The sequence below is a fragment of the Epinephelus lanceolatus genome, chromosome 7 (genome assembly GCF_041903045.1).
Source record: "Epinephelus lanceolatus isolate andai-2023 chromosome 7, ASM4190304v1, whole genome shotgun sequence".
NCBI classification, from domain to species: Eukaryota; Metazoa; Chordata; class Actinopteri; order Perciformes; family Serranidae; genus Epinephelus; species Epinephelus lanceolatus.
The window spans coordinates 20,857,113-20,870,830 of record NC_135740.1 but is presented as its reverse complement, the minus strand read 5'-3'; positions in this window follow the sequence as shown (position 1 = coordinate 20,870,830).

Sequence of the window (13,718 nt, the reverse complement as noted above, 5' to 3'; positions counted from 1 at the left end):
ATAGAAAAGAAAGTACATTCAGTCAGTGCTCAGTTTTTCTGACTAGGTTTCTTAGATGTTACCATTCTTATCCTGCACTGCCTGTCAAATTCATTCCCAGCAAAGTCCCCAAAGACAGTTTAACTTCACTTCCCATTTCAAGTGACAATCTGTGGAGACTTGGACAGATATGTGGATTTCTTGTCCAAAATATTTCATGTTGTCCCAAATAAGAAACATTCAGCAGCAGCTCCAGATGTCTGTTGTCAGGGAAACTGAAATATGAACTCAGCTTCTGCTGACCGGGATCTGCTTTCTATGTTGTGGTTGGTGGGAAATGTGCTACCAGGTGGCTATGCCTGTCACTTCCATGAGCCGAAGTGTGAATCCTCTGCTCATTTGATGGAAACCAGATGGGATCTACCTTGATTTTCCGAGATGTTGAAAGACACAAGGGAATATTATTTTTCCCTCAAATGTCTATGGAAAGTTTTATGCAGCGAAGGTGTTGACAGTCACAGATAAAAATGACAGTAGCTTGGGATTGATTTTGATGGCATAGCCTTTATCACGTTACAAAAAAAGTTCTGACTCTTCCTAAAGCAGCGGCAGTTGATTTTTTTCCCTCTCTTTTTTTGGCCACTTTTATTTTGGTTTAGGAATGCCACAGCGAGGAAATTTTCCTACCTATCATACTGTATCAATTTCAATATCTGTACAACACTGTATTAAGTTACTGCTGATGCAAACTGAGCATTTCCTACTGCTGCAGCTTTATATGAACCCTATGGGCCCAAACGATGCATAGTGCGTCCAAATTCACACCTGTTCTTCTCTATTGATTTTCTTCGCGATCGTGCGTCATAGCGAGAAGCCACATGAAACATATCTCATAAAACAGCGGAATTGTAGCTTTCCGACAAGACCAAGCACTTGTCGGTAGTCCAATGTTTTCACAGCGAAAAAAAATGATAAAATTACACTAAAATTATGTATAACAGAGCTTTCATACAGCTTTGCACACACATTACTCTTGGATGGATTACTCGCGAATGCAGGCTCGCACAGAAATGCCACGCATATCACATGAAAGTGCAGGAGCATAACTTTCCAGTGATACCACACACATCATTGTACTGTCATTATTATACTATAAATCCAGATTAATTGTCTACAAAATAAAAACCTGACGAATTTCTTTACAATTCATTATACAGATCTTGTTATCAGTCACTTCATATAGTGAGGAATATCGTATCTTACTACGTCTTAGGCTTGTGTGTGTTTCTCCCTGTCTATCCACATTTGTAGTCCAGCTTTCAAGATGCAAATATTTCCATATTGACATGACATGACAAGACCAGCCACTTCACCTTTGCGCACCCAGACAACTGCAGCCTAATTATGCATGCTGACAGGGCCGTAGTCACCATATACATTGAGGGGGACACGTGCCCCCCACCAAATTTTTTTTATACTGCAAACAAAGTGGCAAATATTATCTTGGAGGACATCATTGCACTTGGTTGACTATTTTTCTATTATCTTAGATGTAAATATTGCATGTTTCTTACAGATAAAACACATTTTTGAATTGAATGAGTCAATGGAATTTCTTGCAATAATGAAAAAATGCTGGCAATCATGTTCGCCTGGCACAAACCACATGTTTTGGACAGCTGTGAAGTGACAGAATGTCCCAGCATCATGGTTCTTATATTGCCAGATTCCAGAGAGTCTCCCCTCTTCATATATGGCAGAATATGTCATTTTCCAACTTGCTATGGTGAGATACATGCAAAAATGTAAGAATTTAGTAACACAGATTTATTTTTTTTCATTGATATAAAAATTAATATAAAATACAGGCACATAGGAGGACATGAAATGATGGCAAATCTGGATAGCCCGCATTGTCCTGAAAAAAAAAACAAGATATAGCATGTGTATGTAGCCTTTATAATGACTGTGATATGAGCTTAAAAGTAAAGGCAGTAAAAATACCCCAGAAACGCCTAGGGCCCATAGGGTTAAAGCATTTTACTGGCGAAACACAAGTTGGCTTTTTTTATGAAGTAGTCACCAGAAATTAGGGTTGGGTATTGGTAGTCGATACATTTAAGTTATCGACCAAAATAACCCAGTACCAATTAGTATCTAATGTCTCCAGTCAAATGATAACTACATCTGATCCTTTTTGTGCCATAGGTCTGACCCCGTCCCAACTCCTTGCAGCCATCTTTGGAGCTGCTTTTCTCAGCTAACAGTTTAAAAATCTGCCCGGTTAGCACGAGCTAAGACAGCAGCAGCAAACATCCAACACCGAGTTGTTAAACCCTCCCAATAAACTCACACTGACAGGCAACAGCTGTACTACTCCAACTTCTTAGCAGCGTAACCAACTCCTTTTCCCTCATTAACGTTATCAGGTTCCCTGTTAGCATAAGATTGAATCCAAACTATTGCCAAACGGACATCAAATCATCTACCACCCTCTTGTTGGTCATCTCTCCTTACTCTCATGTCAAGTGTACACTGACTCCTGCTACTGTGTGCTGCCACTTCTACTGTAGAGACACTTTCAGTTTATAATTGTCTGCCTCGCGTTAATTGATAAAACAGGAAAGCAAAACAACATTGGGGGCGGTGGGAAAGTAATGTAATCACGTATGCCCAAACACCGTGTAACACTGACTGCCGCAGCAAGCCTATTTTGGTCCCTCAACTCCTCAGGGAGATAGCTGCTAAATGCTATGCTGTATGTTCACCAGCTAACTTTAGTTGCTTACTGTGTCTGTCTGCCAGTTGATGCTGGAGAGGTTGTGTGCTGTGGGTTCATCAGAGCTTTTTTCAAAGTGATCCTCTGATCATTAGTAGCTGATACTAACCACAACAAAGCCATTTCCATCTCAGTTCCCAGCTTGCCACACACAACGAGTCATCCTTCAAAGATCCCATTCCCTTCTTGCTTGTACTCTGTCTGAGGAGGTGAGCAGGGTCATCAGCAGAGCAGACAGAAAACAGTGCTTAAACCAGGGTCATCAAGGTGGGTTATGGTCCCGGTCTGATGGATCACGTAGGCCTCGGTCAGTTAGAGAGACAGACCGTGTGTGTGATGCTGTTTTAGTGTGTGCTAATGGTTTCATCTAATGGGACACTTCCTTGACCCAATGTCTTTTAGCTCGGCTCTCTGCTCTGTTTTTCTCATTTTCTCTGCGTCATGCCCTCTGTGCTCAGTATTACATATAATGTGTAGGTCCAAACTGCCAAGAGTCAACACACCAGCTCTGAAGATGATACACTTTGAAACTGAATATGGTTTCTCTTGAATTCAGGTATTTTCATTTTCAGGCAAATAAAGATGGAGGTAACCAAAATGTTTAAGTTACAAAACACTTGTGGTACAGCTGATATTTTTGCTGCAGTTTTTTAGGGAATGAACAAAATTTAGAGGAAGTGCTGCAAAATGCTATTACTGACCTTGCTGATGAAAAATTTGTTTTCTTACATAGTTGCAAGTGCATGCATAAAGGTTATTTTCACAGACGTTACTCTAAAGCATGCTGAAATAAAACTTCCTCTGAGTGATAAACTCAGAACGTGAAAGCTTCAGTCCTTTCATGACACACAATGACTCAGTGTATCCTGTTATTTATGACTTTGAAAGGCCAAAATTTCACTCTGAGATGAGTGCTTGAAGAGAAAAGAGGAAGAGGTAATCGTGATCTCTATCTTTGTATCTTGGCTCCTTGAGTCTATTTATGGGCCTTACAAAATCATATTACTAATCCCAAAAACCAGTTACACAACAAAAAAAGTATTTTCTGGGTCTTGACATATTACGCAACATCATCCATATATGGTGTGGGAGAGACTACACGACCAGGCAGCAGCAGCCCACTCATTCAGGTGGGCCGCTATAGATTAGGTCTGCGTGTGGGCTTCACTACCAGCTGGCACCTCTCTGCCTATCGATGGGATAAAAAAAATCAAAACAACTATAAGAGGAGTTCTGACCTAAAATGAGAAAATGTTTGTGTTATATAAACGCTGATGGCAAACCACTTCTACACTTGTTTGCCTCCATCTATGGTGCCAGATTTGTTGTCAGGTCAACAGCTACTGGAAAGTGATTTTATGTCTTAAGATATTCAGTGTTATTCATTTAAAAGAAAGTCTCTGTACCTCTTTTGAGTTTGAGTTCAGTGTTGAGAAGGGTCGGATACTGTTCACATTTGAACCAAAACCAGTACCAGTTCCAGTACCTGGAACTCAGTACCAACTGGAACCAATGCTACAACTTTAGCTGTAGTAACAAAAATTAAATTTTTGACAAAGCTGCAGGGGTGATGTAGCAGACTGAAAAGCAATTCTGCTTCTCTGCTTTTTTTCTGATCACAGATAGAGCTAATCTTCTGTGTGTGTGTGTGTGTGTGTGTGTGTGCTTGCTTCTCTAGCAGTGATATCAGGCTATTAATGTAGTAATACAGAAAAAAACATAGACCAGGCGCCAAAATTATTGCGGCAGATCAGCACTGCAGCAATAGTTTTGGTTGGTGGGTAAGCGGATGCAGCGTCGACTAAGTACTTTGGCTGGCTTCCCGGCTACAGGGCGCTTCCGCATCCTGTCTGAAGTTGAACCTGGCGGCTCCACAGTGCTCCGTTGCCAGCTTCAGAGTTCTGTGACTGGCTTCCAGGCTTCAGGAAACTTCACAGCACTTCTGCCACTTGTTTAAGCCCAACGTTGTTACCCAGATAGCTTCACAGATACTGAAATTTAGCAGCAATGGATTTTAGGTGAAACGGTACGCACAAGTACTAACGTAATTTAGTCAGTGCCCTTAAAAGGTACAGAGTTTTGGAACCCAACTCTATTTCTATTTTATGCTACATATACTTCTACTCTAGTACATCTCAGATGGAAATACTGTATTTTTTACCACATTATATTTGTTTTGAGCGTCATGGATTAAATTTTTACATTTAAAAAAAAAAAAAAGATACCCTTACAAGAACTTAACTTGTGCATATACAAGTGGGGTTTTTTTTGAGTATATTGCAACTGGTGTATACTTACCCTTAACAGCGGCGCTAACGTTTGTGCTAACTAACTGATGCAGGCTGCTGACAGCTAACTGTGAAGGACAACTAATAACAGAAAAAGTGATGTGAACACAGTTAAAAGAGGCTCCATGCTCTGAACCTGCGTGAACTAAGACGGCAACACTATTACATTCACACTGCCACAGAAGCGGATTACCTCTGTTTACTTTCCACATTAAAAGACCAACTCAGAGCATTTTGCTAAGAAGCAACTCAACAAAACAGTTTACACAATTCACAAATATATACTTTCAGAACTTACCAGGTAGTTGTGTGGCTTCGCTTACAAATCTCCAAGCCCTGTCCTTATTTGATACTACTACTGAGTGGTGCAGCTCAGAGTGCGCACAGATTGATAAAAAAAAATTTCAGTTGTGTGCCTTCAAAATCTACATGAGGTATCAAAAATCCACATTTTTCAAGGTAGTGTATCAAAGTTAGAAATTCCAGCATCATCAAAACACTGATCCTTTGTCACATCTCAGTTGTATGAGTTGTCAGCATTCCACCATGAGATGATTCACTTGATGATGATGATGACCTCTAACCTTTTCAGAAACAGAGACCATTTCAGAGAAGGTTTCACTTAAATAACTGTTGAGCAAAGAGGTGAAATTTCGCAAAAACAGCACAGATTTGACAAAATTCTCAAATATAAATACACATTTGAGAAGCAAGATTTTGCCTTTTTCTCATTTCTATCCCATTCCACCAAATTGTGACATTTGCATGAGGGGGCCTGACCTTCAGGTTGGGGATTACTGGATTTAATTACTTAACTCCAGGGCTCAACAATAACGATTGCCCGATTGCCCGGGGCAAGTAAAACTCAAGGTCGGGCATGTAAACTAACAACTCACTTGCCCAATCGGGAAAGTTGCTAAAAATAGTAAAAGTTAATAACTAATTGATAAAATAAATGTATTTTAAAACGTGCTCTTCTGCTCTGATGCAGCGGTCTCTCTGCCTGAAGTCACAGGCACAGCTGTGTAACAATGTCCTGCCCACAGCCCCCATTGATATTATTTTGCGCGACGGACGCTTCATACAATAACATAACAATATACTATTTATGGTGTTATGTCATCGTGTCATTTGTGTCTCTACATGGTCACGCGTTAACAATTCTCCTCTGCTCTCTGTATCACGCATGGCGGAGTTCCGCCACACACACAGGTGAGCACGCTAGAGCGGCTCGGGCCGCATTTTCCTGACCAAACCTGACCCCGAGCCCGGTGCAGTTTGTCAGCTGACAAAGTTATTGAAATGGACACTGTGTAAATAACCATCAACAGACTGCTGTTACGCACAGACAAACAGCTGCTCGCACAGCAGCTCAGCACGGCACTCATGCTGAGCTTGTGTTGCATTCAAGCGTTGTCATGTAAATAACAACTTCCAGCACTTAAATAGGTCATAGCACAAAACAGCAGCATGTCAAGTGACTTTTTACTTTTATTATATTCAATAAAATTGTATGTTCCTAAATCTTGCGACACCTCATATGTAAACAAGACAGACATTTCACTTGCTCATTACTGTGCACACATGTACTGTATGTACTTAGTCCTAAAGAGCCCTTCTGGTGCCAGTAGATACATAGAAACATCCCAGCAGGCTGTGCTTTGCAAGCATACAAAAAAGTTTCACGCATGCGAAAATTATTTTTCATGCGTGTGCTTCACCTCCGCTGCTACAACTCCATCCTAGGGGAAACACTGCTGTGTGTGTTTTGTGCAACAGGTGGATGTGGTAGTCTACTGGTAGAGTAGAGAGAGAGCTAAGTAGCGTTGAAGTAGAGTAGAGCAGGGCAGAGAGATGGAAGCAAAATATATTAAACCCAGTGTTAATACAGCAGAGCTGGAGAGAGGGGTGAAAAATAAATAGAGGTGGGCATGGCTCAAGTAGGGCGCAAAATTATAGATGGAGAACGATTGACAGTGTGAATAAAGATTACATACCATAAAAATAACTGCAGTCTTTGTTATTCGATAGCCGCTTAAATTAAACAATTTTTATAGGGCAAGTAAAAACTGACTTCGGGCAAGTAGATCTCTGACCAACTTGCCCCACCGGGCAAGTGAAAAAAAACTTTAGCGTTGAACCCTGAACTCTATTAAGCAGTTAAAAGTAGCTCCACCATTAATAAGCCAAGGGGGCTGGAGTATGTTTACTTTACACTTAAAGTACATTTTACTGATGATACTTCTGTACTTTTACCTAAGCAGGGATTTATTCATAATGGAGTATGTTTACATTAATGTATTGGTGCTTTTACTCAAAGGGATACTGATTTTAAACCAGATCTGTGTCACTGCGGTGTGGGAAATGTGTAAATGGTCGGTGTTCAGGTTCTAGCTGTGCCTCCAGCCAGAATCCACCTAATGACACAAAATTACATCTTCGTGTCATGCGACAGATTTCTGCTCACTGCATGGGCGGGAAGCTCCCAGCACCACCGGTAAGGGGGGAACCAAACACCATTTATCTACCCACACAGTGACACAGATCCGGTTGAAAATCAGCAAAGTATCCCTTTAAGTTAAGGACCCGAATGCTACATTGTTTTTTATTGTCTGCTTGAGACCTGACAAGCAGCTTATCTGTCATACTTTTAAATCACTTCTTCTGAACATTTTATAACACTGCCCCTAAAATAGGCCAGTGTGTTCAGTGTGATGATAAAAAAGATTTGTGTCTGCTGTTGAACTGGATAATGCTGAACATGTGATGTCAGTGGGCACAGCATTGCTGTGACCAGACCACTTTTAACAGAAGCACAAGGTCAAAGAGAGATTCTGACCCCTAACCTCTTAACGCTTCACAGCAGGAAAAACATTCAACCAAGATCGTTGAACCAAAACAGTTATTCCAGAAGATCTGGCCATTGTCCAAAAATTAAATTAACTATTGTTTTATGATGAGCCATGCCAAACTGGTAACCTCCTCCTGTCGCCCAACTTTGACAGAGACCCGTTTCAAATAAATGTTTAATAGAATAAATAAATCCTTGACATAACAAAACAAACTATTCTAAACATGGAAATGTTTTTATCTGCAGTCTACACAAAACATCTCCTTTCCCAATCTCATTTGACTTATGTTGAATGGATTCAAATCATGACAAATTACTGCACAAAACTAGAAGCCATGTCTTTAAAAATAAATCAAATTGTCCCATGTCTTATGTAATTCAATTTTTATATTACCTGCCTTGCCAAGAAGAAAAGCCGATACTGTTGAACTTGAGGCAAATCCTCACCACTGAAGCACACAGAAAGATGGAGGATGCTTCTGTTGAAGTCCAGCAAAAGATATGAAACTTCCCTCTCACCCGGAGCACTTGGCAGCAGGCAAAGCACCAAAAGCTTCTATGTTATGTGAAAGCTCAGTGTATTCAATCAAGTGAAATGAGCAGTGAAATGCATTTCATCCCAGCACTACAATCCGGTCTTGGATATGAAATGATATAATTCCAGGAGATTCATCTTTTAAGAAAGATGCTCATAATACCCGAGAACTCTGAAGTCTGTTGAAAGACTGTGTGTGCGTCTGATGCCTGATCCTCTCTGAGGGAATGCTGCCCTGTAGGCTTAGGTGCTATCTGTTTTTTCTTACCATCATACCTTTCTGACATTTTGGCTGGGTTTGCAATATGACAGCATTTGTGTAAAAGAAAAAAAAACATAAAAGCAAAGTTTGCTAAATTCCACAAGCTCAAGTGTCAGGAAAGGAAATATCATCCAACATTTTTTTCCTTTATTAAAAAAACAAAACAAAACACAACAGTACACTTTAAATTCCAAGAGAACTCAGACCCGACCCGATAAGAGACGCTTACACGGACGTAGGACAAGGAGTAGTTTGGTCCACAGAAGATACTGCACGTCTCCAGATGTAGAATGTAGAATACATCAACTCTTAGGTTTTCCTCCAATTTTAAGTCCATCTGAAAGAGAGGGGCTTCATAACCGCACTGCAGTGCCACTTCAAATTGAAAACAAAACTATATCAATATATATTATATACAGTGTGAACAGACAGAGGACTGAGGTCTCATCAGAGCTGAAGTTGACCAGAAAGAGAACCGAGTCCTTTTTCAAATGAACTGACAATGTGCTCACAAAAAGAACTGCGTCTCTTTTGTGTTGGTCCACTTTTTGGTGCACTTTAAGACGACTGAGTGCTGTTTGTTTTAAAGGGACTATATGTGGAAACACCCTATGACTATCTTAACCTCATGCTAACTCACAATAAAACACACTTCATTCAAACTTAAAGGAAGCAACATAAAATTCAGCAAAAGCATCTTGGTTAATCTTTGCACTGTTCCAGCAACCACTGACACTGGTTTAGTCAAAATAAATCCTTAATTCACACAGTCAAATGTAAAAATATACTAACTCTATACACTGTTTTATCCTGCCTTCTCTCTCTGCTGTTGCTGGCCAGCTTTTTACCACTCCTGTAACGTTATCCTTATCACCCATAGTCGCCATCTTTCTCAGCTCTGCTGCCTGTTCCATCAGTAGACACTGACCTCTGGTGGCGTATGTTGTGCACTACAATACATCTCCCCAATACAGCATCTCTGTATCAGTTTAATAGAGAGAAGGGCATCTATATTTTTGACGGTATTGAAAAACAAACCTTAAGGATTTTAAAATACCCTGATCCTGCCCTAGCCTATAGCTGTGCACTGTATAAATATAGTATATATAGCAAATATTCTGTCCCCAAGGCATGCCAGAGGGCAAGCCAAAATCTCAAGGCACACCTGTATTTATTCCTGTGCACAATAGCTTCTATAACACATGTTAGCACTCTTATCATGACATAAGACAATAAAAATAAGACAGGTAGATTTCTTGATACTGTTTACTGACAGGTTTTTTTTTTTTTTTTGTCTTTTCTTTCGATGGTAGGGCGTCATCGCTGGTGCTTTGCTGTAATTTGCTCCGTCCAATAAAGTGATCCATTGTCCCACTCACAGCTTTCTCCTTTTAAAAGATTATCATCCCTCACACTGGCTACTGAAGTGTCACACACTTATAATTCCCATGCACAAACTCAACAACTAGGTTCCCCGTGAAGGACTTTTAAATTCAATTCGATTAAATTACATTTTTTAGCTAGAGTTTGCCTCTTCATTAGGAAATGGGTGCACACAACACACTGATAGAATCAATCAAAAATTCATTTGTAACTTTTTGTGTAGATGCAGTTGAATATTGCAATAATGATAATAATAATGTGTGGTTATCACAAAATCCCACTGCACACCAGAGACCTACTACTGTATTTACATTATGACCTCATAACCACCTGTGCCTGACCCAGACCTGACACCAAGAAGAAGGTTTAGGGTAGGTTATATAAAGATGACGATAATGTTAGAAAGATAGAAGAAATATTAAAATAAGAATAAAAAACATCTTTAGGCAACAAAATAAAGTGCATTAACATCAGTGGACCAACATCAAGCCACAGAGCCCTTCTGTCCAAATCAATCAGAAATAATTAATAAATTAATTTCATCTCTAGACATTTGCAGCCTGTGTGCATACAACTTATTATCAACTGTAAACAAACCTGTCTTAGCGTAACCTTAAGAATTCACCAGCGGGGAGAACAAAACTCATAATTAAACAAAAATGACAAACAATATACAAAAAAAACAGCTGAGGACACCGTGGCGGGTGCAACAAGCATTATCAAGCTACATGAATGAAATTGCCTGACACTTTAACAGCAGAATAGAACATGGACACAGCAGGGATGCACAAACAACATAAACTCCACAGCGGCTGCAGCAACAAACACACAAAGCAAAAAGAAAGCACATTGTCTCACACCAGCCAACACATTCTCACTCCACCCTCGTCACATACCGACATTTGGTCACAGACTTTCCATGTCGAGATACCACATGCAAGGTACCCTGGGTGTGTCAGTTGTTGATGTTGTGATGCTATGTCAAATTCTGCCTGTGACATGCATTGTTTTCAAAATACACTTCTGTTTTCACAGGAATCGTAAAGTTTGCATACAGTCTCTTTCAAAACATAAGCACTACGTTGGTACAAGACCCTTCCTTCAACAGCAAAGGCACATGGGTACGTTAACCTAACACACACACACACACACACACACACACACACACACACACACACACACACACACGTGTTTTGGCAACAAAAGCATATGGTTGAGTTTAGGAAAAAAGAACAGTGTTTGGCTTTACAATCTTACAGGAAATGACCACTGGCCTTACGGGTGAAAGTCAGTGGTTGCTGGACCTATCCACCACCCATCACGTAGCTACGCCCGACCCAGACTTCTGCCACCTCAACTTTCGTTGTTGTCCCACCACGTTTCCCCCTGATGCTGCCGGGCGCCATTAAACAATAATGGCAACCAGCCAGGTGGCATGCCGACGTGAAGGTTGGCTTTCTTTAATCAGCGTCTGATGCCGGAAGTCACTGACCAAGTGCCGGATTTTGACGACTTTGGAGTGAGTCCAGGTTACACCAGCATACGCATGCACGCATCAAAGTGTGCAACAGCTTCTTCTTTTTTTTTCTTTTTTTACACTATTTATTTCTGATTTTAAGGAATGATGATAATGATGATTAGGGATAGACCGATATGGATTTTTTAGGGCCGATGCCGATACCGATTTTTTTCCATCACCCTTAGCCGATGACCGATTATGGACTGCCGATTTTCTTGAGCCGATATTTGGGGCCGATACTGCTTTTGCTCCCTCAATTTACATCAAAAAAATGACACAATGATAACAAATATTACAGGTCTCAAGTTTAAAATAAGAAACATTTATTGAACACTAAAAAATACTAAAACAAGATGGAAAGTTGAGGTAGAATATTATTATTATTATTATTATTATGCATTCAAATAAAAAAAAAGAGTTCAGTGCTCTTAAATCTTCCAGTAATGTCTTTATAAAATAAACAAATATTTAAGCTGAAGCATAAATAAAACAACAACTACTGTACACAGTAGGATTCGCTGCATGTGCGCTGTAGGGTCTTCCGGCAACACAGAGCTGCCCGTGGATGCCTGTCTGTAAATCATGCCAGGGAAAAATAAATCCGCGAACCCACGCGCGTATCGGCCGATGCCGATACAAGTAAAAAAACTCAAATATCGGCCCGATATATCGGCCGGCCGATGTATCGGTCTATCCTTAATGATGATGATGTTTTTTACATGCTTGTTTTATTAGTTGGCTCGTCATCAGATGCAGCACTCCTGATCTCATTTTATACTCCTTGTACAATGATAGTAAAGGGTTTCTGTTCTATTCTATTCTACTCTACTGTGAGTGAACTCTGCTATACTGCCTTAGTTTTTGAAAGGGGTGTTGGGGTGGGGGTTGTGATGATGATGATGATAATGTTATATGATAAAACTAAAACACATGCCCATCTACACTAGTGGGACAGCATCAAACCTTATTTACAAAGCCTTTATTTCCAAACCAACAATTAATTAATTTTCTACAGACATTAACTGCAGTCTGTGCTGACTGATTATCAGTTACAAATAAACAACCACCTCCCTCGGTGAAGCCTCTCAAAATATTAACCAGAGACAAAAATGACCACCAAAATAATACCAAAAAACCGTTATGGACATGCAACAAGCATTATCAAGCCACATAAATTAATTAACCTGACAGTTTCACAATAAAATACACATCCCCAGGACAAACAAACAACACATGTATTTATATAAACTCCACAGCAGCTGCAGCCACAAACACACAAAGCAAAAAGAAAGCTGCACAAACATTTCTAGGCAACTCAGTGATAGTTGAGCGCTCCTCTACACAGTGAGCTACGTGACTGACTCACCTGTTTGCACGCCACTGCATGAGACTCCCGCGCTGCAAAGTCCTCCAAACCCTGCCCCAGCTTTAACCTCAGTTCCTTCATTCCGGTGTCAAATATAAGCAGCCTGCTCAGCTCAGCCTCTCTGCTCCCTGGCTCTGCGGGTTATTGTCAAAAAACAGCAGAAAGGCCTCACACACCTCACCGAAGGTAAACGTTCCTGAGGTCACAGATAGAGGATGCACCACGTGTAGGATATGATCGCGTTCACCAAGTTAGCCACAGCCAGGATGCACCTGTTGGTCACGCGACATAGGCGTGTTTGATTTGTGTCACTTGACGTAGGCTACTCACCGGGTGGCGATCAAGATCAATGTGACCTTTTTTGGCCACGTTTTATTATGGTACAGATCATTTACTTAAGGCATGCTTAACTAATACATGACTAATGATGATCTGCCCTTAACAAATGATAGAGTCACTATGACTTTATAGATAGGTCATCAATTAAAAAATGTTAATTCACAATTACTTCACACATTCTGCACACACACACAGCTGCATTGAAGTTGCATGGAAGTTTATTTCAGACCCAAACTTTTGCTCAGCCTCTAAAAGAAAAACAGTATTTTTATCAAACTGGTCACAAGATGCAAACATTTACATGTTGCTGCATGACCCATGTGCATGGGGAAAAAGGGGTGGATCATGAGTTAATATTGATGTTAATTATTATATTTGATTATTGTGTTTGAAGCACAGAGACAATGGTGAAGAATG